This window comes from Lagopus leucura, unplaced genomic scaffold, assembly GCF_019238085.1.
Source record: "Lagopus leucura isolate 7727_CA_CO unplaced genomic scaffold, USGS_WTPT01 Super-Scaffold_100027, whole genome shotgun sequence".
In the NCBI taxonomy this organism is placed as follows: domain Eukaryota; kingdom Metazoa; phylum Chordata; class Aves; order Galliformes; family Phasianidae; genus Lagopus; species Lagopus leucura.
The window spans coordinates 5,983,161-6,010,666 of NW_024962278.1; the positions used below are offsets into that span (position 1 = coordinate 5,983,161).

Consider the following 27,506-nt stretch of genomic DNA (forward strand, 5'->3'; position numbering starts at 1 on the left):
ATAAATTGTTTCATTCTAAAGCAGAAAAATCTCATCCTCCTCCATCCTCCCACCGCCTCTCTCAAGGTTAAATATTTTCTGTAACCCTCTAAAATCAAGCACAAAAATAAACGTTGCCACTTTATCACTTTTATTGGTTGTTCATGAGCTGATTATTTCTTTTATAGCAAAGATTAGGGGACAGAGTCACCAGAAAACTTCACTTTGGAAAAATCCAGCCAATGGAAGAGACGCACAAATATTGCCTTAGAGGAAAGCCCCTAAGAAAATAACTAGGACAGAAGTCAGAATTTTTGCATTCTTCCTGGCATATTTGTTCACAGTCTTAATTTAATTAAATGTAATGGTATTCATGAATGATTCTAGTGCTTTCATCTCTGCTATCTCAATCAGATAAGCTTTCCCCTTATCTATAGGCCCATTTGAAAGCAATATTCTAAATAATTTTCCAACATAAATGTCCTTAATTTACACATTGTTTGCTCCACATCTCTGTTGTCTAATGAAGTAAAAAATATAATTGGAGTTGAAATAATCTTGCCTCTTGTATTTCTTTTCCTACTCTTCTAAGGAAGGTTTTTGTTTGCCTTGTCTTCATAAATCTTCCCATTTGCTCTTCAGATTAACCTTGCTGGTTTTCAGCTCAGGAGGTCATAAAATAACTAGTCTGCTGTACCCATAGCAGGAAGTGCCTGCCAGTTTAGAGGTACTGCAGAGAATTGTCCCTTTGTTTAACAACAGCATTCTGTATAATATGAAATAATTTGTATGCTCAAACTGAATAAGCTTTATTTGGAATTTCTTCTGTTAAGCAGTTTGCTAATTTGCATATCAGTATTACATTAATTAAAAGAAGATTTCTGTCCATTGAGTTAACTTGGGTCATCTGATAGACATTTACTTTTCCCAGGTCTCCTAGCAGAAGACACATCTGGAACATGCAGCATGGTTTGGAAAGATTGGATAAACCTCGAGACATTGATAGCCAAGGTAAGGCACAGCTGTCAGTTCAGCTTCCTACAGCTGCTTGCCAGGATGTCCCAGTACCTGAGCTTCTCCCTGTCTGTAGTTACAACTACAGCACTGTTCCACTCCTACAAAAGCATGGCATTTTCTCTGTTATTGAGCTGTGCACACACATGCAACTCAAGATAATTGTAGTAGTTTACATTAGAACTCTTTGCCTTGTGAGAGAGGGAATCTACATCCTTGGAAACATTCACACCCTGAGCAGGCATGGCCCTGAACATGTTCTCTCACCTTGAAGCCAGATCTAATGTTGAGGCTAGTCCTGCTTTGAGCTGGGATGAGCTGGTGATATTGGGGATGGCAAGGTTGAACCAGAAATGTACAGAATAGTGATTCTCTAGTGATGGCACTCCATCACTCTAGTGAAGGTATTTGTTCTGAGCACAATATTCACAATTGCTTGTATTTACCAAATATCAGATGAACTGTTTCTGAACTGTATCTGAGTACCAAAGAGTTCTTCCGCCCTTTCCAACTTTGCACTTTCTGTGTTAATGGTTATAAGTAGATATCACTTGTTTATGGATTCTGACTTCTAGGAAATGTGCAACAACGAACAGCCCACTGCTCTCTCCTGCCCTTGTCCTCGGATGCCTTTGTTCATATTAGAAATATTTCCTTTTCCCTTTAGCACAGAATTTTTTAATCCATCACCATACGGCTACTGAAAGAATTTCCCCCTCCTACTTTAGGAGTGATTTTGAGCATTGACATATGACTTATAAAATGTTTTGGATAAGAGCAAAATATGTCCTGCTATTCTTCAGATGCTTCAAATGTTTCCACAGAAACTATGTATTAATTTGCATACAGAGAAAGGCCAGAAATAATTTTCGTGTTGGAATTACTGTGCTTGTGTGCATGCCCATTTAATTCAAAATATTATATTAAGCAAAACAGAAGCACTTTAAAGTTGATTGTGGTAATATGTGACAATTAAGGAAGGAAATTTTTTATCTTTCATTGCTTCTGACAAGTGATTTAATGACAAATTATTTGCATAACTTCTTAGATATTGCATTTTTCTTAATCTATGTTGTTAAAACTGCCATGCTTTACAATAACTTTGTTTCTTCACTTAATGTAATTATTAAAAATTACCAATTGATCTGATTGCTTATGATGGCTTTTAAGCATAGACGAATACATTGTCTACATCTGCAAATATTTCCTAGCTATTTTCAGGGATGTCTGCTGGTTAAGTATTTAAAAATTGTTTTAAAGGACTAAGAAATGGACAGGGACATAGTTCATAAAACTGAAGTGTCATTTGGAGTATGGCACTGTACTTTGCTGATGTTACTTCTCTGTGTCAACAAGAGTTGCTATGAATAATGATTTGGCTGGAGTCCTATCCACAATAGGATGAACATTATAAATAGATACAGTGGTTTTTAAAGTATCACTGTCTTTTTTTCTGCTTTATTTATTTATTTTTTTTCTGTTGAAATATAAGTAATATTCTGTACTGAGGCTCACATCTCAAACTTTTCTATTCTGTAATTTTGTGATGGACAGTGCTCTAGACTCCATTGGGTAAAGAGTGTCACCACTCAAAGATGTGTTATCAGAAATATTAATTTCATCTTCCAACTAGTGAGATGGAATAAAATGTAATTAAACTAGGTCCTTTCTTGTACAACAGTGTGGAAACTCTCATCTTCTTAGTCTTCATAGTTTAGCTCTCCATTTGCAGTCCCTTGGAGTGCGACCACTGCAGCAACCAGAGAGAGCTCTGCAGCCCACTGGGGAAATCTCTGTTCTTCAGAAATGTGCTACCTCTGCTGTATGGAGATCTATGCTCAGCACAGAGAAATTACAGCTTCGGCTTTTGGCTTTTCTTCTACCATCTATCACAAGTTCTTGGGTGGTCCAGTTCAGTAAGTGCATCCATCTACCAAATAACCATTCTGGTAGAAACCAACTGCAATGCTTGAAAAGAATGTTCTCTTCCAATGCAGATTGTTCAAAAATCAGCAGCTTTAGTGTTTCCTCTGTTGCTTTTCTTCTGCTGGAAGAGTGTGTTGCAATAATAAAAGCTACAACAGAGGATTTACACTATACTCATCTCTTGTACCTTAGCTGAGTTTTAGGAAGATCGAGGGTCTTCGATTGTGTTCACAGGCATGGCTTTACTGGGGAGAGATTAAGGAAATGCCATCACTCTATGAGAACTTCCTAGAGCAGCTCAACCTCCCTCATCACTGTGCAGAGAACTGCAGGGGTACAAAATTCACTGCTGCGTGCCTCTATCCCATGGTTGCTCACAATGAACGCGCTGGCTGATCCCTGCTGGCTGAAGCTATATGAGGCAAAGTTGAGGCTGAGATGCAGTATCTCCCTTTTCTCCAGCCTGATTTGTCTGTCACCCTTATTCTAAATTTAACCTACACATTTATGAAATGCGAAGGGAAGAATCTGAAATGCTGGTTAGTTAAATTAAGCAATGGAATATCTTGTGTTTATTTTTTATTTGAAAAAGTGGATTTTATTTTCCATACACTGAAGGTCTGCTTTTGGAACCCTGCTGGTAATGTGCATGTTTTTGAAAACTTTGTGAACAAGTAAATGTTATCCATGCATAGATTGACCTTTGGCTTAGCTTCTGACCCTTTCGTGGTTATTTTTGGCAAGAAAGTTCTGTAGAATAATAAGCAGTGGGACTGACAAGTAGTCTGTGGGCTGACGGGATAGAGGAGAGCCATGCTCTGGGCTGATAAGGCTCTCTCAAAAGGCTTTCCCCAAGGGAGGCCTTTCTCATCTCCAGACTGCACTTTGCTGTCTGTCACCTCCTGTGAGCTGAACCCAAGAGGCAGCTCTGAAGCACCTTTGAACCTCCGCCTGTCAAAGACAGCAGGCTCTCCGTTTTTCTTGTGGTTTCTTCCAAGAATGACACCTGCCAGATTCAGAAGGCAATGACGTGCTGCTTTTCAACATCCCAGCACTTGGTCTGGTGCGTCTGAGCCAAAACATATATTTACTTAGAATCACAGATGCCTCCTATCTTTATTTAACAGCTAAATCAGCCTATAATGAAGTCTGTAGTCCCAGAAGACCTGGAAAGAAGTTTTGTGAGATGTTTGTTAGGAATAGCACAGTATGGAGAAGTATCTGATGAACTCAGCTAATCTTTGGCCTGTGTAATTTTCTGTCTCTTCGAGAATAACATCAGTACATAAACGCTTTACATTGGACTCCTTGCCTGCTGCAAACGCCCTCTTTAAGAAGAATTTATCATGAGCTTCCTGTACTAAAGGGATGTTGGAAGCAGATGTTTATGGTAGAATTCATCTCCTCTAATTTGAGGTACTTTCGCTCTGAACTCCTTGTCCAGATTAGCCCTACTGAGAAGGTAGCAGCCTTATGGGATAATTCCTCTCCTCCTAAAGTAGAAGTCTAAGATATTGAATGAATTGCCCTATAGGAATGCCAGTTTCTTCCTGCTGTTACTGACAGTGGTCTAGACAGCTAGCCCAGATGTTGATATTTGTTGGCTTTATGTACAGATCAGATGAAGGCGCTTTCCCTGCAGAGATATACCCGCTGTTACCGGCGGAACCAAGCACCTGAGAATTCAACCTCTTTAAGCTCAGAAGTCAGCCCTGTAGGACTTTTTCCTCCAAATCCCTGAAATATAGGAATTTTTTCAATTTTCAAAAAAGCAGCTCTTCCATTAAGCTACTTTTTAATACTATATCTAAAACTGACAACCCACAATTAAGTAAATTTCTTTGAAAACTGTATTTGTGAAAGTACTTTTTAGTATAATGACAGTGCATTTTCTCCATCGTATTATTTTAATTAGAATTTTTATTCAGTCCAACTTTTGATGTTAAAACCATAACTTTTCTGACAAAATAATGCCTTATCTACAGGTATTTTTGAGTTCTTTACTGTGTTTTTAGTGAGTAAAGCTGCCTACTTTCACTCTTCTAATACAAGAAACATTTTGCAGATTGGCTAAGAAGGCCTGTCAGCTGTACAGAAATAGCCTTGCAGTTGCTTAGAATGTGATTAAAGGAAATTAATTCTGGATAAAATGCTGGTTTAAATCCTGAGATCTTAAGTCCTTGCCATCTTACCTGGTGCAGCATTCTGCAGATATCACCCTTTAATGACGTATCTTTGGGCTTCTGCACTATTTCCATCATTCTTTGTCTTGGGACTTACACATTTTTATTTTTATTTTATTAGAAAAAATATGATGTCCAGAGCTTGTTGAAAGAACGAAGGTGATAAATATTCCTCCTTGCCTCATAACACTGATGTCCCTGCTTCTGATGGATTTATAGGAGAGGTGAGGGAAAGGGAAAGTATAACGCTATCCAAATGAGTTCTTAGAATAGTTTTATGATTCTGCATTAGCAACTATATAACGAGACTTGTGAAATAGTCTGTCACAATTCCAGTGTGTAACTCCTGAAAGCCACACGTTTCTGCTGCTTTGAAAGTTAAAAAATCGAGGTTAAGTCATCATACTCATTAACCAGTATCCAAACCTACAAACAGTTCTGCGGATTTCAAAAGAGTAATGTCTTTTGTGGAGTGCTATTGAAATGATCAAGAAAAGTTTTATGCAGCCAAGTGCTCAAAATGATTTCACTAGAAAAGAAAAAGAAAAGAAGGAGGTGAACTTTTCTAGGTAATTTCTACTTGTTGTCCATACAATACTACAAACATTTCCTGTTAATAGCAATTCTAGTGACAGATTCTGAAATCAAAATGATGAAATTCAGTCTCTGCTGAAAGGAAATCCCATCCCTTTTGCAAGTTTCTCTACCTATGTGAAGGACAGATATTTTGGGATTCGTGGAGTGGGGCCGTACAGATTCAAATGCACTTCACTTTGCCACTGTGAGAGCTTTCCATGGAGAGCTTGGAGAGTTTGTGTCCTTCCCATCCCACACATTCTACATCCATCATCACCAATCCTAACCCATAGCACACCACAGAGCACAGCGTTTTTCTCTGTCAGCCTCCGTTTCAAACGTATTTCCTGTGAGCAAGCCTGGAAGACCTGCCAGGACACTCTGTAAACTCTGTCAGTGTTTACTGCCTGTAGTGGTCTGAAGGCAGCTCAGCACACTTGGGAATGGTGAGCAATGGGTTGCGTGCAGTGGACCTCTGGCCAGAAACACTCATGTGTCCCAAGGGTAATGCTTGAGGGGATGTGGTTTTATCATATGCCTTGCAGCTGTTGATTTATTCCCGTAGCTTGGGATTTATAGTGAATAATCCTCTTTATTAACCTCATATCAATAGTGAGAGTGGTGTGAAAGAGAAGGAAGAAGAAAGAAGGAAACAAGAAAAATCCTGGGCCCTGCTTGAATGATATTTCTGCTCTTGCCTGCTTTTCATCATTTTTCATTGGTTTCCAGGCAATTCAAAAAATGAGCCAGTATTACAACTTCCACCTCCACATCTTCCACTGGCAAAAGGGAAGTTTGTGTAGATGCAAGCAAAATGGAGTCTCTTGAGTCCCAGGCAGCTACAAGATCTGGTACAGCTGACAGCACTGTAAAAAGGTTTTATTAATGAACATCTCATCTGTTTTTTCAGTGTTTGGTAGTACATGCAGATTCTTTTTTGCTTGCTTATTTTAGACACAGATGTCACTTTAAATTAAAGTAAGAGTAAATAAGAGCAAAGCAGTAGAGTTCCCATATATATTTAAAAAAAAAACAACAACAACAAAAAAACCAACAAATCAGGGCATTGTTTTATCTTTTAAAATGTTTCCTTCTCCTCTCCTTCAACTATCCTGAACTTAAAATATCCAGCTATAATTAAATATCCTCCTTTTAAATTAGGGAACTTTATCCACAGAACTGTAGAGGGCAAGAGGCAAAGACAGGATGGGAGAGGGCAGTTTTCACCGAGCTGTGCAGTGGGAACCACAGCACTGCCTTCCCTCCAGTCTCTCTAGACAATTTCCCACCAGGATACTGAGCTATTTGGACACACCCTGCTGCGAAACTAGGCTATATGCTAAAATCATTTTACTTACAATTTATATTTATCCTGTATTGTAATTAAAAACACGTAAAGGCAATTAAATCTTCGTTATTTTTGACATTCTTTAATACTCCATATTCATCCTATCTTGGTTTTCCTTAAATTCTCTGCTCTTTTTTGTAGTTTTTAAGCAATAAGAGGGTGCGTTTATGTTAGATGTTAGGTGGAAATTCTTTACTCAGAGGGTGGTGAGGCACATGGTGCCCAGAGAAGCTGTGGATGCCCTATCCCTGGAGGTGTTCAAGGCTAGGTTTGATGGGGCCATGGGCAGCCTGGTCCTAGTGACTGGCAACCCTGCCTGTGGCAGGGATGTTGGAACTATATGATCTTGAAGGGCCATACCAACCCAAGCTATTCTATGATTCTGTGATTCCCTATGCAAGACGAATAAGTGGATGGGAGTAAGTGAATGTTAGAGCAACCCTGCTCTCCACCAGACCCCAGTCTTCCTGTAGACTTTCTGAACGGCAAGAAACAAAGCAATACCAACAAGTATATGGTGGTATGGTTCAGCAATCCCTCTGATTTGCCAGAAGAAACAGCAACTGCCTTCACCTCTCCTTGCTCCCTTTACAAGGGCAAAAAAAGAGGTCTGCATGAGGTCCTGCAGCAGTAGAACTGCTGGATTTCCAGGTCTGTGCTTCACAGCTGCCACACAGCATAACAGAAGTCAGGCTTCAGATTCTTTTGGCTGTGGCTGTGTTTTTGTGCAATATGGAAAAACAGCCTGTCAGATATCTGCAAATGTACAAATACAATTGCATACATACATTTCCATATGTGCAAGCAAGCAAATAAACTAGAAGGGTGAAGGCTTTGAAGAATTCTAGCTCTAGCTTCTGAGGCACACCCAAGAGTCCCGTTATTACTTGGTTGTACAGCTTTTGTTTTAGAAAGTGTCCTAATTTCAGAGCACACAAGAATGATGCTATCATTAATAAAATATATGAGTGCGTATTTTCTTGCGACTCTCAGCCAGCATAGTATAGTGGTCTTAAAAGGAAACAAAAAGTAATCTGAGACTGAAAACTTGCTATTTTCTATTATTCTGGATCTTCTCTCCTTGTCCTTGCTATTTGTATGTAAAAAAAAGCTTGTAATTTGACAATAGTAATATCCATTAACAGTTTAATTGGTTTGCAAAGAAATGGTGTAATTGAAAAGGGTATAGTCCAGTGATAAGCAAATTGATAAGTTGCATTTCAAATCAATTATACCTAGTAAAACGTTGGGTAGTAGGTTTATGACAGAGTCTCTAAATACTAAATGTCTACAAATCTCTCTGATGGAAGAGGACAATAAAGTAATAGATAACTATAGTGGTATAGAAACCAGTGTTACTGCAATGAAATCAAAAGTTACTGCTCATTTAAAAGTATAGCTCAGAACACACTTTGCCCTGAAGTGCTTTCCTCCTTGACCATCTGTGTATCACCTGCTTTGAAGCTATTTGATGGAACAGGAAGTGGACTGAAGTGACAGTTCAGGATACATATAGTATGACAACTAGATAGAATTGAAGCGACTTGCGTTTCTCTCTCTGTAGAGAGAGATAAATCTCCTTCCAAGGTGATATCTGTGAGGAGCATACAAAGTAGTGAATGGTCTGTGAAACTAAATCCTGGCAGTACAACCTGGAGAAAAAGAGACGCTTGAGGTCAAGTTCTTTTAACCAAAAGAATTCTGCGGATTCCAAGCTGGAGGGCTTTCCTCTGGAGAAGATACTTAGCGTGTCCAGTGCAGGATCATATTCCTGATTCATGTCTTTATTATTTACTTCTGGTGGTGCTTATTTCCTAGCCATCTGGATTTTATAATCTAAAATACTGAGGAATGATGAAAAGAGAGAATGATTGCTGTTAGACATTTCAGTTTATAAGGCACAGTACTCTTCCAAATCACACAGAATTAACTGAAGACATACTTCACACACCTTTGTGGGCTGAAGGCTACTGAAGATAGCAGTCTGATGAGAGGAACCAGATGCAAATGAGGCTGAGCCTCTGAAGAACAGTCCTCCATCCACTGGGTGAGGTGAATAGCTGATACAGAAGGCAAAGTGCTCTCTCAGCTGGTATTGCTCAGTGACAAGATCCCCGCCAGTGCTAGAAGTCCTGGACTTTTTGGTAATGCCTAAAGCACTGCCTGGAAAAAACACCAAATAAAAGGTTTACCTTTCCCAGCTGTGTTGGGGCTGACTATAGAAGAATGGATGCTGAGATAATTCTTCCACCAACTTCAAAATTTTAGGAGATAACTTAGTGGATACAAAATCTTCTGAAACATTAGCAGATTTCTTATCTTCTTGCTTTGTCTTTCTACAATTACAAGGAAATTAATTACAAGAACCCTTCTAAAGACACAATATTTTATCTTAAAATGATATTATTTTGGGTACTTTTGGCCACATGCGTGAATATATTGCGCCATGTATACTGCACTTACACATGAATCAGAATACTTAAATTGTTTTCCAGGGAAGATACGTGATTTTAGAACATTGAAGAAGAATGATAAAAACCCTCAATAAACCCCTGTAAGAGATTAAAAAAAAAAAAAAAAAAGGCAGAAGCATAGACTGTAGAAAGTGTATGGTCAGTGACTGTGATGAAGCCAGGGGTAGGCTGGCTCCTCTGGTTGTGTTTTAATCAGGAGATCTTTACTTGGACATCGGGGCTGGTAATCAGCAAAGCCTCAGGCGCAGGCTTGGCAAAAGTGCCCAACATTGCTCCACTATTGCTTTGATCCCCTTCCAACTGGGGAAAATCTGGGCAGAAACAGAGGGAACATTGCAGCTCTGCACTTTCCACTATATACTGATTATCTTGATCTCTCTCCTCAAGCTTGCATCAATTGCCTTCTCTTGGCTGAAAACCCATTCATCATTTTATAACTGTGAATCGATGAATCTCAGTATAAACCTTATAAGCTTTAAATGGTCCAGAATTAGTATGCGTAGTGGAAAGAGTCCAATCAATCAATCAACAAAAATTAATCTGTCTTGTAAAGAATGGCCTTCGGATCAATTCCGTTTGTGAGCTGAGCCACAGTATTGACTGAGCTGTGGGAGCAGATGATGAACCTAAAAATTCTGCAAATTGAACGATTTAAATTAGTACCACAAATATTAAATCAATGCCAGGTGATATGTTCTAGTGTTTATCCTAAAATTAAATCTGGACAGCTGTTGAACAGTGTTATTTTTCATAGATTTGCAGCTCTCTGGGCCAGATTTATGTCCTGTTCCAGTTTTTGTTGTTTCATATTTGCTGAATTGGAACTGAATTCTAATCAGTCTGATTAGGGATAGTTGGCCGCAGGGATTTTTCATGTGTGACAGAGAAAGAGAGAGAAGGGCTGATTGGAGTTGTGACTCACTGCATGAGAAATGACCAAAGTTAGTACCTCTTTCAGGAATACAAGCAGAGCAGAACCCAAGGATTGTGAAGTTTTCTTTAGCATGAGCTCACAGATCAGTGCAAAACATTTAATTGACTCAGGGTGTTTATGTGTACCTTTAGTGCCCTTACTGCACGTCTAGCTCTTGAGCGATACACAAGGGTTTGGTTTCTGTTCTGATTGGTATAAATCCTTAAATCTATTCTAAATTGGACAAGAAAGAAGAAAGGAAAGGAAGGAAAGGAAGGAGCTTATTTTGTCATCTAGGCATGATAATAGTGATGTCTTCCAGCTTTGTTTACTTTCCTGTTGGAAAACAGCGGCTTTCAATATCTGGAAGCAATAATCAGAAAAAAAGGAAAAAAAAAAGAAAGGTTTGTCAGGTTTGTATTCAAGTTTCCTTTGAAATAACTAAGCTGATAAGAAATATTTTCTGGGCTGAGAAACAGTTGTACTCTAACAGAGGTTTGATTGGGGCTGGTGGTAGGTGATGTTGAATGCTCAGATTGTTTTTAACAGAATTACTGTTTCACAATAGCGTTTGCTTCTTTCCTACTCTCTTCTTCTCCAGCAATAGCTGTTTCTTTTATACCAGAAGCTGCACAACAACAAAATATTCAGAACAGGTAGAAAGCAGTGCCTGGAGAGCTGTAAGTGAGGAGAAGAGGTGGTTCAGGGAGGCATCGTGCAGGGGAGTGTGTTTGGGCAGCACCCAAGACCACAGCAAGGGCTTCAGTTAATGATGGGCACTGTGATTTCTTTTGCAGATGATTCAATAAAAAAGAAACAGCACACAATAAAAAAAAAGGCAGAAAAAACAACCTGATTAAATACAAGGGCACTGCAAGAAATATTGGCCAGCGAGAATCTCATTCTCCCTTTTCATACGTTTCTCTAAGACAGAGTATTTTGGACTGGGCGGGTTCATGTGCCCTTGTTCCTCATAGTTAACTGGGATCTCACAAAAATATGTGGAAAGGTGAGTGAAAAAATCCCTGGACAATACAATACACATTTCCCCCATTCTTAAATTCATGCTCTTTCTCTCCAGTAGCTGAAAGTTGACTTTCTCCTTGAAAGAATTAGCTTAATTTAGCAGATAACAGTGCATTTTTTCAGATGTTTTAAGTATCTTGGAGATACAGTATTGTTTCACCTCTCATGTTTGCTTTCTTAAGAAGATACAACACAGTTCAGTTAAGTGCAGCAAACTTAAAAAAAATGAAAGCAGTTATGTGTGTCCACATATATGCATATGCACACATATATACGTGTATCTATCTGTAGTTGCACTGCAGCTCACCGCAGCCTAGCAGCCATATACACTGTGGCTATTTTCTAGGCACTAGCTCTGGGTGCTGAAGTGATTTGGGATGAATTCTTCGCTGAATCTCGATGTTGCTGTTGCAACAGTAAATTTTGACCGCATGGAAGCTTTTAAGATCAGTAAAAATTCCAGACCCTTCATGGCAGTGTGTCCTGTTTACTGCTGCACCACTGTAGCCATTGCTGCAATTCAGGTACAATTCAAGTGTCATTGAAAAACACATCTAATTTAATGACTTTTCATCTCAGAGCATTAATGGAAAGGCTTATATGATACAAATACATTTGCAAGCAAGGACAATTAACTTAGCAGCAGCAGCTGGGTGACGAAATCTGTGGCCTGAGAGCAGAGAGAGCTGTTATGTATATTACAATGCCCAATAAATCATTTAAAGCATGAACCAATTATCTGATAATTTCCAGCATCTGCTCTTCAATTAACAGACTGAATGTGCACCCTTAAAGAAAAAGAGTGATTTTTTCCCAATGTATTAGACTTTTTTTTCAACCCAGAGATAATATATATGGATTTTGTTATTAGATTTTAGACTAGATTCCAATGCTGAGAGTCCAGCTGCTTCTAGGATCTTTCACCCTGGTTTACAGCGGGCACGGGGTTGCCTGTTCTCTGCAGCAGGTGGCATTTTGTAGCATATTTAATATAGCATTAAAATTTGAAAGTTTTAATGAGGAGATGAAAGGGGCCATGGGAGCAGGCTGGGATAAAATGCCCTCTGTGGGGCTGTGGTGCAGGGGAAAAAGGAAAGAGATGATGGTATGGCAATGAAATGCGTCTTTGTAAGGGAAGCTTAGTCACTTCATTCAATACACTGTGTCAACAGAACAAAAATAATCTGGCTCTGCTCCTTTTATCGGTCATTTTAATCTCTTCTTCTCGCTTCCAGTGAGTTTCTTATCTGTATGAAATCTCACAGCAAGCAAAACCAAACTTATTAGTATTCAAGTTATGAATTAGGAGAGCACAAGCAGCCTCATGCATTCTTCTTATTGTATGCTCAGTATGTTTATGTATTAATTACACAGGGAAAATTAAAGAAAGATTAATGTTCCTAAAATTGGAGCTGGTATTCAGACAACATGCCGTGGGGGCTTACCTGCCCAAGCAGCATCCTGATCCAAAGCACTGCAGAGCTGCTGAGAGGTCTCTAGGAGTGCAGGTCTCACCTCCAGATGCTAGCACAGATGCTCAGCTCTGGGGCACACATTAAGGGAAGCCTCTGAACCTGAGCTGTGGTCACAGTGAATGTTGAAGGCTATTCTTCATGAAGCTGTGAACCCAATGGTGGAGTCACCATCCCTGGTGATGTTTCAGAGGGATGTGGGTGTGATGATTAGGTACTCGGTTAGGTGGTGGGCTAGGCAGTGGTAGGTTGATGATTGGACTTGATGATCTCAAGGGTGTTTTCCAACATAAATACTCCTATGATTCTATTATTCTATAAAGGGACTCATGGAAAAAAATATTATAGTTGTTAATCTCTATGGTGATTTGCAGACAAATTGCTTTGCGATTACTGAGAGCAACTCTATGGACTAAAAAAGCTTTATGCCTTGCAAGCAAAGCAAGATTTCTTCTGGAGAATTTCTAGATAACATACTGCACAGTAAAAGACAAACTCATACACTGAGTCCAATTGATTCCTGAAGTGGTGCAATGAAAAAGATAGATGAACTGCAGTGGAACTACCAAGTCAGGAGTTCTTGTCCAGAGCTCCAAGGTCAAGTATACAAAAACTGGGAAAAAAAATGACAGTGGAGTATATGTTCTTGACAGAAATTTGCAAAATTAGCAGAGAGTTATTTTGCATTTATTTTAAGCATTATTAGGCATATTATTTATCTTAACGCTCTTATGCATATAGCACGCAAATGCTTCAACAGCTTCTTTATGCTTAATAAAAATAATATATAGCATCTTCTAACTAGTTTTAAACTATTTACTGCACTTGATTTCTCTTAATTTTCATTTAGTGATGTAAACTGTAAAAATAGAAATATTACAAAAAATAGGAGTCATATATTAATTATATATTCAGCTTTACAGATTTTTTTTTATGCCTGGAGCGCTACAGAAATTAATATACAAAACCAGAATGTGAATTACAAAAGGTGCTCTCTGATATCAATACTAAATTTAGGATTTAATCAAGTTGGGTGTGCAGCAGTTCAACCTGATGGCACTCAGTGTTAGCTGTGCTTTAATAGTCCACATTATAACTCATCTAATTTTAGAATTTTGATTTGTTTATTGAATAAAAAAAATATTGTCTACTCTGAATAATCAGTAAATAAATTAACTGCGTATTAACTAGAGAGGTGGTTTAAATTTCCTATCTTTGAAATAATCCTGGATTTGCCAGAACTAATGATGACTAATCTCACTTAGTACTAAGGAGAACAAGTGCTTATTAGAAATTTTGCTCTGTTTTTGCTGTTTTTACATGCAGATATCTTCCAAGATTTAACACTTGATGAGACTCTGCATGAAAGCTGAGTATAAACCATAGATATAGTTAATTTCATATTGAGGAAAATCTGCAACTATATTAATCCTCAGAAAATTAAAATTAATTAGAAGAATTTCTGTTGATAAACTGCATTTCAGAGCATTGCCTGAAAGCAATTGCAGCAGAACATAATTGTTATTCAGTAGCACTGTGTGGGTGGAGAGCAGTGAGCTGAAAGGGCCTGCAGATCATTGCTTGTGCGTTTCACTCATAAACAACAAATTGCTTTATTGCAGGGCGGTGTAGTTACACACAATATGCTGTGATGAACATTTTTCTTCAGTGTTACATTTCCATGCAGTTTTTTGAGTGTCCCGTTGCTGTCACTGTGTTGGCAGGACAGCAGAGAGATGGCGATCTTTGTCTCAGAGGTTGTTTCCTGCTGCAGTGAGATGTGCTGAACGCTGTAAACAAAATCCATCAGAAAGTCTCCTCTAAGGCCCCAACTTCCCATCAGTCCCTCCTCTGTCTGACATGTATCGCCTTTGCTACTTCAATAGAAGAGAAAAAAACGTGAGGGTTTAGCAAGTTGATGAAATTTAAAAGAGCAAATGTGGAAAGTCTGGGTATAACCGGGACAGGAAACCTTCTCTGCAGGGGGCACGGGTAAGATTAATGTTGTGCTGACCCAACAGAAAGAGATGAGATAGCTGAATAGTTCAAGTAAGGATCTCCTGGGGTTGCTGTAGGTCTTCTGAAAAAGTTGGCTCTGCTGTTCCTCGGGCCATGTGTCCATTGAAAACCCGACAAGACAAGCTCAGCAATGTGGGCCAGGCTTTGAGTGCAGCGCAAAGGAAAACCCTGCAGGTTGTTTATGTTTGAAATGGCTGCAGCGGGATTTTAGTGCTCTGAGTAATTGTAGCTGTGGTCATAGCACACGGATGACAGAACAATAAAAGTCATGGAAAGGAATAATAACCTCCATGGCTTTGCCAGTGCAGTTCAGATGGATAACAAAATACAACAGTATGCTTGAATTTTTCTAAAGAAAAAAAAATCTTTTTTTGAAATCTTCTTCATCTACCTATCTACTAAAGAATTTACTTCTCCAGTTCTTACTAGTAAGCAGCAAAGATCTTGTATCTAACAGTAAGAAATAAAGTTGGTAACAATTTTCAAAAAACAATCTTCAGCTGTTTTCCAGCCTACATTGTCTGTGAAATATTTCTCTCTCTGCTTTCTTTTTTTCTCTGTTTTGTGTTGGAGCAGTAAGGAGTTCTTATGCATTGAGATTCTCCATAGAGAGTTCAGATGTTAGGATGATAAACAGAAATCAAATAGTCCTTTAAAATCCTAGGCTTGTTTGTTGTCAGTGTGCAATAGGAAATCTAATGTATTTACTGCTGATGTGAATACGGATAAGCTAGTGGCAAATGGGAAGGATGATTATCACACTGAGAATTCATCCACTAAAAAGACTAAACGCATGCAGCAAAAGCCAGAGGATACAGAAATAGCAGCACCGGCTGATATGGAACAACTACGAGATCAATTAATTAGTTTCAAGCACTATTCTGCCTTTGGAAAAGTTTTGATGTGGCTCAAAAATGGCTCAAATAATTTCCTCATATTTACATTCAGGGCTGCTTTTGCAGGTACTGTAGAAGCTCTTGTACTCCTGCTGTCACTGCAAGGCTTGTGTGCCTTGTGGAATAAACTCAATTTTTTATCTTTCTTGAATATCTGAAGAAGGGTTGCTCATGAGAATCAAGCACACCTATGTGTGTACAACCCAAGGGAAGAGTTGAGTAAAGGAAATGAGTAAAGGGAATGGGTTAAACTGAGAGGTAAAGGGGATTAAGCCACAGTGTGCTCCAGTGAATTGACTTCAGAGAGCAAGAAGAATTGAAATCCCGGGCAGGAGATATCCTGATCCTGTGGGAGATGATAGCCAAAATCCAGCTGATGTCTTTTGGTCCCTAATTTGCTCTCTGTGTTCTATTACTTTACTTTGTAGTTGCAGGTAGCCCTCACTGAGATAATTTAGAAGCTGACCACACATACATGCAGATCTGTATGGTCTCAGGCTGTGAGCATGGCAGTCTGCCATGCAGTTCTGACTGTCATCCCACTTTTGTCATCTGTCCCTGACCCTATAGATGGCACCAGGTCATCTGAATCTGTACTGTGAGCAGTGTGCAATGATCTCATACCCCAGTCCTTACCTGCAGTCCTTTTTTATGTACTGACATGGGGAAGCATGCACACCATTCAGTCCCAAATGTTCTTCACATCACCCTGCTTCATTCTACCCATCAGGGTACCAAAGCCATGAGTGCTCTGTAGGTGTGTCCATAACATGAAGAGAGTAACGAACCTCTGTACAACCTCAAATGGATTGGTAACTTGAAAAGCCAGAAGACTGTGGATTCTAGAAGCCCTTCATTAGGACAGGTTACATTCATGTGTATCTTAGAGCCACTGATTGGAAGCACTGTGGTCTAACCCTCATGTGACTTACAAAAGAATGAGATAGAATCTCTAAAATAGTTTGATCTTGTTTCATTGGCAGTATCAACAGAAATAGTAAAAGAAGCAAAAAAGCTTGCTTGATATTTTTCTATTTCTAGTAATTGCTCTTTTGATTAATGATTAATAATACAGACATTTCAGCTGAGTATTTCCGAAAAGCTTCCCAACAAAAGGAGACCTCAGAAGTTATCCACCAGACTAAGTGATTCAGCTTTGTAATTTATGGTATCTTTATCTCATTTTGGATAAAATGGTAGTAAATTTAGTGTAGAAAAAAGTCTTGCAACGGTAAGAGTCTAGATTAATTGAGGTACAGAAGAGAAGGTCATTGATTTGAAAGTTCTTTCGAGTTCTAATTTCTATGCGCTGAGGAGGCTGACAGATAGCACTTCATGAAAACTGCATTTTTATTGACTTTTGTGATTAAATGATTCTGTTGTTCAAAGCAATTCTTATATTCGGTGGATATGCTTAGCTGTATAGTAGCAAACCATCTATAAGCAGTAGAAAAAGTACAAGTATTCTGACTCCTGCACTGAATAAAAATCAGAGGGTAAATTCTTCAAGCCATGAGTGCTTGTCTTGCAAAATAAATCATAAGAATGAGCCAATGTGTAATTAATTATTCTGCCTTTGGCAGAACTTAATGCATTTAAGTGATCTGTTTGATTCAATAAGTTTAATCAATTCATTTCGTTGTTGATCAGGAGAGGAATGCAATAATTTAGAAAAGTGACTCGTTTTAATGTATGGGTTCTGTTTTGTTTTTGATTCAGCCTGATAAGTAAATGAGAAATTCTCCTAATGTTTAGCTTATGTCTACCCTGATAGATGGCTGCCCATTGCTAAGGCTCGGCCTGCCATGTGTTTCACCTATCCAAATGGCTTTTCTGTGTGAGGTCTTGGGCCCTGAGCACCTGCATCCACCTAATACTTCTTAGAAATTGTGAGTGATGCTGATTTTTTAGAGTTTATGCCGTTGAAAGTAGGATTTTATGAATTGCTCTCTGGTGCCTTGTGGAACAGTCTGTCTCTCTTCCTACAACTTTGTCAGCCCAAAATACTGACAGTAGTTCTCAGCAGCATCTTCAGGAGACTGTGAGGTAGCCAAGAATAGATGGGGACAGGCAGGTCTGTTAGAGGCATCCAGGCTGAGGGGCAGCACTTACTCAGATCTGCAGTTTGACTCAGAGCAGATGAGAAACATGCTACTCTAGAGAAAGAAAAAAGCTCCAACATCATCTCATTGCAGCCTTCTCCAGTCACAGCCTGAGTTATATTGACCCCAGTGTGTCTTCACAAGGTAGCTGACCTGTGCGGACCTGTGCCAGGAGCCTGGTTCAGTCTTTTTCCACCAGAGACTTAAATTCCCACATACAAATAGCTTTCTTGTTCATGATCATGTCCCAGTGTGGAGAGATCAAGAAACCTATTGATAAGACACAACATTCTGAATAGAAATTATCAACTCAGCTCACCCAAGATGAAGCTGAGCCTCTTTTCAGAGTGAAAAAAGTGCTGGACTTTGTGAGGGAGAACTTTGTAGCTTTACTGCTGCTGAAATTGCAATCTGCCAGGGACAATTCTGCCAAAAGAGCTGCTTGTAACTTGGTTCCTGTGACAGAGGTCAGCACAGACCGTACAGGATTTTGATGACCTTCCACTTCAGTAAATATTGCTAAACTGAAAGGTCCAAGTAACTCATAACTGATAAATTACCATGTTCCAAAGAAACATATTTATTATGCTCTAACTCATTAACACAACGTTTATGTGGAAAATAAAAGGCTATTAGGAAGCAAAACATGCAAAATCTTAATCTCCTGAGAGCCAAGTTACCTTATAACATTAGTAAGAGTTGCCAAGGCAATAAGCAAAGCTGACATTTACTACTTGGCTTAGTCTTTTTTTTCCACTCTTAGCAAACGAATGGGCTGCTGTGGTTAGCAAGGTAGGAGTGAGGGGAGCAACTGGCCATAGAAGCCCCTGATACATAGTCTGCCCTGCAGGAGTGCTGCTCATTGCATTCCAGAAGTTTTCTATCTGCTTTTTTCGCTGAAACATATCTGAAAATGGCCCTTAAATTCTTACTTAGAGATGCCAGTATAGATTTTTCGTCTTCACTCTGGTTTTTAACAGTTTTTAGGGTTTTTTACAATATACATAAATTGAAATTTGCTGTGGTAGGAGGCTAAATACAAATTGTTTTAAAAAACAAATAAGATCAGACGTAGTCTTTGGTCCAATAGATGGAGTCTAATATTTTGACTTTTAGCCAGCTCAGTATTTTCAAAAGATTTTGCCAGATTCATCAATATGTTTCTAGAATTATCACTCCTACTACCAAAATCTGAGACAAAAGGTTTCTCATTTGTGAAATAAATCATTAGTGCCAAAGATGATTAGGAACCTGGGAATTTAGATTTTGAGTGTCCTATCTTGTTAAATTTTTGTAGTGATAATCCTGATCAGAGCTGGGTCATGACTAGGATGGACATGATTGCTGCAATCATTTTTAAAATACACTAGTAAGAACATCATTTCTTCATGCACAAAGGTCTCAGATTGATTGCTGCTGTTGTTAATAGCGAAAGTGTTACTGAGTTTTTCTGGTTGGAACAGACATTTTCTTTTTAACTACAAATTCTGAGTCATCAAGGATCTGTTTTCAATTAGAGAATGTTAGATTGAAGCAATTCTATATAATTTCACATACAGTGTTGTTTTCCTGGTAGTTCTTCTACCTTCAAATTAGATGAAGTAGGTGGGTCTGATTCTACATTAGGATATCTCTGTATGCCAACTGAAGGCATAAGCCAGTTTGTGCAATGTGACCAAGAGAGGGAACTGGAGGACTGCAGTCAGCTGTCACCATTCACACTACTCTCCAGTGCTCATGTTCTGCAGAGGTTAAAACCAAGTTTATATGCCAGCATCAGTTCCACGGCAATGCCATTGCTTGTTGTCTGTGCTGAAATACAGAATACAGGGCTCAGATGCAGTTTAACTGTGAAAATGTACACAGTTTGACCCTGCATCTTGGCAGGTTGGTCTTTTGGGCAAATTCATTGGTATGAAATAGTTCATGCCCGGTATTTTTGCTGGAAGGCATACTAATGTTCATTAGAAGGGCAGAGGGAAAAACAAACTGATTGATGAGGTCTTCAGCCAGTGTTGGCAGTTTTTAAAGTTTTAAAGTTCCTCACATTTGTCTTCAGAAGATTTGACCACAGAGAGGTTAAGTAAGCTCTATGGTTTGTGTATTACATACCGTTACAGAACTAGAGATAGAATTCAGGAAATTCTGATTCCCAGTCCTGTGATCAGATAATGAGAATACATGAAGTGAAAAGCAAAGACATGCAAGATGTTAGCCAAATTTTAATTGAGCCTGTTCCCGTGTTCCAAAACTTCACAGTTTTGGTAATACGTAACAGCACTTTTTACTTCCACAGAATGGAATTAAAATGTCCCATTTCATCCCCTTCCATCAAAGGAGGACTCATGTTTTTGTAATCATGAGGAGTGAGTATGCTGTGAGCTTCTAAGCCAAGTGGAGCTGGAGATCAGTGCAGGCTTTTCTAAGTCACTGACTGTGCTCTGCTTCATTGGCAGGTACAGCTGGGTAAATCCTACTGTGCATAAATGAAATTTTACCACATCAACAGACAACAGAAACACATACTTTTGTGTCTCCAAATGTTTGTGTTTCTGTCAAGCATCGTGGCATTCAGGATCACTGAAAGCAGGGTTGATAATTTGAAAGAGCTGGTAAAAATTTATTCTGCTCTGTGATGTACCGACTCAATAGAGATTTATGTTTAGAATACCAGCTCCATGGGCTTGCACTGAGAGGTCTATGGAGTCTGCGTGTAACTGTTGATACTTATCCCACATATCCCACATCCTACTGGTGAAACGGTGTCTTTTTCCAATCCAATGAACAAAGTTTGCAGTAAGCCATCAAGTAAGATTACATCCAATAACATGTTCTGGTCAAGGATTGAATCAGATCATGAAAAAGCAGGATGTCAAGTGTATCCTTTCCAGTAAGTTGTACTAAAAAACAAGAAAAATATTTTTCTGATGAACAGCACAAAGAAACATCAACTTCATGTTTTGGAAATTGTACAAACAATTATACATTCAATACCATACGAAGCCTCAAAGAGAGGGCAAGGCTGCCAGCTTACTGAAGGAAAATAACATCCCTGTATCACTTTCATAAAGCAAATCACAGCATCACAGAATCACAGAATCACCCGGGTTGGAAGGGACCTCAAGGATCATGTAGTTCCAACCCCCCTGCCTAACAGGGCCACCAAACATAGACATTCAGATCAGGTTGCCCAGGACCCCGTCCAACCTGACCTTGAACACGTCCAAGGACGGGGCATCCACAACCTCCCTGGGCAGCCCGTTCCAGGGCCTAACCGCTCTCCTTGTAAAGAACTTCCCCCTAACATCCAACCTAAATCTTCCCTCCCTCAACTTGGATCCATTTCCCCTAGTCCTGCTGTTGTCAGCCCTTTTGAAGAGTTTACTCCCCTCCTGGGTGTAGGTTCCCTTCAGGTATTGATAGGCTGCAATGAGGTCACCCCGCAGCCTTCTCTTCTCCAGGCTGAACAAGCCCAACTCCCTCAGCCTGTCCTCATAGGGGAGGTGCTCCAGCCCCCGATCATCTTAGTCGCCCTCCTCTGGACCCTTTCCAAAATCTCAATGTCTTTCTTGTACTGAGGGCTCCACACCTGGACACAGTACTCCAGATGGGGCCTCACAAGAGCCGAGTAGAGAGGGACAATCACCTCCCTGTCCCTGCTGGCCACCCCTCTCCTGATGGAGCCCAGGATCCCATTTGCCTTTCGAGCTGCCAGAGCGCACTGCTGGCTCATATTCAGTCTCTCGTCCATCAGGACCCCCAGGTCCTTCTCTGCCGAGCTGCTCTCGAGGACCGCTCCTCCCAGCCTGTACAGGTGCCTGGGGTTCTTCCGGCCCAAATGCAAAACCTTGCACTTTGCCATGTTGAACCTCATTAGGTTCACCCGAGCCCAGCTTTCCAGCCTGTCGAGGTCCCTCTGAATGGCATCCCTTCCTTCCACCGTATCAACCGCACCACTCAGCTTGGTGTCGTCAGCAAACTTGCTGAGGGTGCACTCAATTCCCTCATCGATGTCATTAATAAAGATGTTAAAGAGCACCGGTCCCAAGACAGACCCTTGGGGGACACCACTTGTTACCGGCCTCCACCTGGACATAGAGCCATTGACCACCACCCTCTGTCTGCGGCCTTTCAACCAATTGCTTAGCCATCGGGTCGTCCACCCATCAAATCTACTTCCCTCCAATTTGGAGATGAGGATGTGGTAATGTTGGTTGACAGAGTGGTCTGTGATGGCACAGGTCTTAATCATGGCCCTTTTGTGCCCAAAGCTCTTCCTGAAACAGGAATTTCTCCCACATTAATCCCTAAAGTGAGCAGGAGAGCTGTTATGCAGTAAAAGCACAGCAGTAAGTCATGCTTTTTAAAAGGGCCTTGTCCTTACTAAGAAAATACTTTGGAATTCTCCAGCAAGGTAAAACCAGAAGCCTAAAAAGCTATACAGTATAATAGGATATGTATTAAATTGTATCACTGGCTGAAACGTTCTCTAAAGAAAACTCACAGAGTTCCACAGAACCATTTGAGAAAGAGCTAGTACATGAGAATACATGGGATGTGCTGGATATGTCATCTGCTCCCCCAGGAGTTGCTCTTCCATCACCATCAGCATACTGTAGCAACCTGTGTTCTACAAAGTCAGATCTGAAGCCAACAGACAGAGTTGCCTCAGGACCTAAAGGAATATCCCATACAGTTTATTGATTCTAGGGGATTGCATGGATTGAAATGAGCTACTTAGAAGAGCATTGCTGCTCTCAGTGTTGTCTTGCTAAGATGTTTCAGGGGGAATAAATGTCGAGCACATTTGTTATGTCTGGTAGTGTCAAGAGCAAGGTGCAGCATTTCCTTCACCAAGATAATCCAGTAACTAATGGAATTGTTCTGCTTCTCAAATTTGGCTCTTTTGAAGAAAGCGCAACAGTGACAATTGATACAAAAGGCTTTGATCACTGTTTTGGTACAGAGAAGACATGAATCATGGAATCAAATAATGGTTTGGGTTGGATGGGACCCTAAACATCATCTATTTCCAACCCCTCTACCATGTCTCATGCTTTTATGTAGCAAGTACTGTGAATGAGCAGTAGGAATAACATTAAACAGAGGATTTAGTAAGGAGGTTTTATGGATAATCCTCTCTGAAGCAAGAGACGAGTGACAGTGAAGAGCCAGCTATGAGTGCTGCGTAGTAGAAAGGACATAAAACTGGAGTGAAAGAGCTGGTATCAAAGTACAGTCGGGGGGACTCTAACCTCAGCTACGGTGGTACAAAACAGAAGTTCTGAGAACACTGCAGTTATTCTCAATTTAACTAGTATTGTAACCAAGATGAGATTACACTTAGAATTAGCAGCAATGAGTCACTTAAGGGATGAGCACAGATTCAGACTTCCTGCTTGTGTGAGCAGTGCAGGGTGAGGTGAGATGGATGCCAGCTGAGAATCTCACCCAAGGCATGCATACAAAACAGCTCCCCACAGAGTCAGTCTTTGCAGTGCCTGCCACAAGAGCAGCAGTGGCCCAAAAGAGCAGGCTGGGGATCTGGGCCCAGATCCCATGGAGGTTGGTGGTGGAACTGTGATTGACTTTGAGGCAGATGTGGTTGTACACTGAGCTTAATGAGCCTGTAATGAGGAAGATTCTTGATAGGTTATTCTTAGCTTTTCCTGTTACAGAAATTATAATTTCAGTAAACACACAGAGAAAAAGAAGCCAGATATAGAAAGTCATTACAAATAAGAGAGCTGACATTAAATTTAGAAGAAGTGGAATTAAACTTAAAGGTCTTCTGCTTTCAAACGTTTTCTTAAAAGCCGTATTCTCTGAGAACACATGAACCTGCTTTAGTAATCCCTGTTCTCAACAGGTCAACAAATTCACACTGCTTCTGTGTTCATGTGTTGTTCATGTGTTCATGTCTGACTGTGTTCATGTCAGACTGACATGAAAAGTGCCACAAAGGGCAACTAAACTCTTGCTAAATCAAACTGTACTTTCATTTGTGAAAGTGAAAGCAATAGGAGACAGTGGACAGTGCTTGATGAATTCAAAAGATTTTTAACATTTAGTTATTTTGTGTGTGTGTGTGATGTGGCAGCTCATGTTAAGGCCTGCACATTGATAGAAGCGTTTAACTCAAAGCATAATAATTTTTTTTAACCTGTAGGTTATGTTTCAAGGCAAAATATGAAATAACCCCACCTGGAATTGCTACAAATGATCAGGAAAAATCAACACAGTCAGAAATTCCAAGAAGATCCATGCAAAAAAAAATTAAAAAGTCTGAAAAAATATCCTTATCATTCCTAGTAAAAAAATTAAATGAAAGCCCAAGCCTTATTTGTTAACATTTCAGATGATGACTTGGTAACATGCTGCAAACAGCAATTGCAAGAAAAGACTCAGTCATGAACAGGAACAACTTTGATATTTCTCTTCTGTAGAAATACAAAGGTTTTCCATAATCTTTTATCTAGAAGCTAAAGCATGGTAAATTCCAGCTGGAAGTGACAATGCTGTCTGTAATGTGGGGGAAACGTTTATTGACAGCTATAGCAGATTTTATATTCTAAGCCATTATAAAATCAACATGAATGTTTTTCTAAAGAAATATTGTGTTCAAAGAAACAAAAATTCTCATATTTCTGATATGAATTGTTACTAAGGATCAAGAGGTCTGCATTCAGTTCTGTAATGTATAAACATCAATGAATTGTGATGGCAGATTTCTTGGGGAAAAAAAACGTGGAGAACATTAATAAAAATCTTCACGTGGTTTTCAGTGCAAGGGCTGAGCTTAGCCTGGATCAAAATATGCAAAATATACTATTTTTAGTACATTGAAGAGTCTTGCAGGCACATTTTTGAATGGCTGCACTACACGAGAAGCAAAAACAAGTGAAAATTTCGCATCTGGTATATTGTCTCTCCATCCACTACCTGCTTATTGTTTCAACATAATTAATTTTCTTTGTATGCTGGATTTTTTCCCCCCACAGAAAGCAGGAAAATGACATTTTCTCAGCTGTATGCAGGCTCCTTCAATTTGATTTTTCAGCCCATCTGTAATTCCCACCATATCACAAAGCTCTGCAGGCTGCCAAGTTCAGTTTAAGAAGATCCAAATTTCACACATACTTCACTTGATAAAAACTGACAAAAGCAATTGGACAAATAAGAATACCTCGATAAAGTTTAAGGAGGTGAAGCCAAGAACTGAGAATTGCCAGGCATTAATCTAAAAAACAGTGGAAAGTTTCACACAGTAAAATCTGACATTTCCCTTCCATTTTGGAAAGACAGATCCAGTAATGGTGTCCTTATTGTGCTAAGGGGGAACCACACACTGTCCACAATAAGCAACAGAGACATCAACAATAAGCTACCTTTATCTACGTTACAGGAGTGGAGCACTGAGGATTCATAGAATTGAAAAAGCTCTTTACTGTACAGCATTGGGTTGCAAAGTGAAAAGAAGGAGCAGACACTGCCAGAAATGTCTTTAAATGTGCCTAATTAGGAATTTCCCAAGCAACTTCTGCAGTTATAAATGGCATAAAGTTCAGGTTGGGAACCCAATTCCTGTTCTGATTGCCTTGTATTACCTTTTACTGCTGTGAAAAAGAATGCAATGATGATCTTCTGAATCTGCTTTTGCATTTGTCAGTATTAAGAAACAGGAATTGACCAAAGCTTTATAACTGCCGTCAAAATTCAGTTCCCATGGAAGGATCTTCCAGGAAGAAAGGAGGAAGCCAGTCCAAGCTCAGACAGTGAGGAGCATAGTCACTGATGCACATTACTATTAAGCAAGAAACATGAGTGAAGAAAAGCAAAGATGTATTTCTCTGGCAATGTGTCAAGGTAATTGCCAGTTTACTGACCAATAAAATCAAAGGGTTATGTAAATATCCTCCTAAGTAATAATGCATTTCAATAGCACTTTCTATTTCAGGTTTTCCAGCACTTTTCTACCATTAGTGAATGAGTGTCACCAGGCTCTACTTAATCCTTCCAGTACAAAAAAAATCCTTTCCTGGAGACTGCCCTTGTGGTACACCATCTGTGTATGTCCTCCATGTGACAAAAAGGAAAACTAGCACAAAGTGTCAACTCCTGGTATTGTTTTAATCATGGATGGACAACTCTCTTTTCAAAGAAATAAAGTCAGTTAGTTTAGTTTGGAAGCCTAACTCTAATTGTTAATACAAGCAACATGGTTTCAACCTCTAGAATACGACTTGTAGTGGTAGTTTTTTACCCTTATTTAATGAAAAAAGGCAAAAATTAGCTGAGCCCAACTTTTATTTATTTATTTATTTACCATAAGAAACTATCGTGAAAAAATCCAGCTCATCTGACAGAGGTCTGTTCCCCGGCATTTGATCACATTCCATCTCTCTTCTTATTTTTGTCTGAGCTTTAAAATAGCTCAGAAGAATAAGAAGAGAAGAGAACAAATTTCTTTGGGAAAAGGAATTAGAAACCATAAAAGTGTATATTTTCCCAGTAAGCATAACAAGAACATAAGAACAGTCAGACAGCTACAGAACAGTCAATGGAATTAAACCTTAACTGAATTTAAAATGGAAATATAAAAATAAAAGCTTGTTACACAGTTTGCGATTAACTCTGGGAACTCACTGCCACAAATATTTATTGGACCTTACTGCAAAGTACAGTTCTATAAATAAATAAAAGCACGCTGTATAAATAAGAGAAATGTGCTATATATAATAATGTAAATTGTAGAATTAATCCCAGAAGAACCTAAAGTCATCGGAAGTAGGGAAATGTCCTCCTGTCCAAGTTGCTTTAAAAGACCATAAAAGAGAGCCTTTTTTATGCCTCCTTTGGGACCTACCTAAGATCCTCCTTCACATTGAAGGCTGATGGCCCTATTCCAGTATAGCCAGTACTGCTAGTCAGCATCATGAGCATACAGCTCCTGTGGGTTTCCTCTCACTGATGCAGAAATTCTCTGTGCAAAGGAACCAGGCTGGAATAATGGATGAATGCTGTATATTGAAACTTTTGTTCAGGTGAAAGTACTGCTTGAGGAAGTGGAAAGAGAACCAAACCTCAAGGGGAAAGACTTAAAATACCTCACTATGTCAAGATGAATGTAAGGCTGTTAATAGATGATATCTGGTGATTTAGGCCTTTATTTTTGCCAGCTTTCTTATCATTCTTTCTCTTTCCTTGGCAGTGTCCCCAACTCCATCAGTGGTAGGGCTGGCAGAAGAAGAAGAGTCCTCAAGAGTAATTGGTAATGGACAGTAAAGCTGTGTTCTCTGGCTCTGCAAGATGAGAGATGATGCTTTGCAACAACACGTTGCTTTCTGCTGACTGCTGCAGTGACAAAAATCTCCAGCAAAAGTACAAAAGGACAGAAATGTCCTTTGGTTTCTGAACCACTTTCACTGGAGATAACTGGAGTGCTCTGAAATGGGCCATATGTAGTGTAGCTGGGTTGTCAGGCTAACTGTGTTATGTTAGTTTAAAAATAAATATTTTATCTTCAGGTATTGCTCATGTTGTTGCAGAAAAACTAATATATTATGAAGTGTTACCCC

At 39.4% G+C, this 27,506-nt stretch overlaps 1 long non-coding RNA gene across 1 annotated transcript; it reads left to right on the forward strand.

The window, feature by feature from the left end:
* On the forward strand, positions 1 to 27,284 carry LOC122185204. Its single transcript, XR_006180787.1, has 3 exons — positions 1 to 66; positions 911 to 990; positions 27,140 to 27,284. It is a non-coding gene; the product is annotated as an uncharacterized LOC122185204 (long non-coding RNA).
* The last annotated feature ends 222 nt before the right edge of the window (positions 27,285 to 27,506 follow it).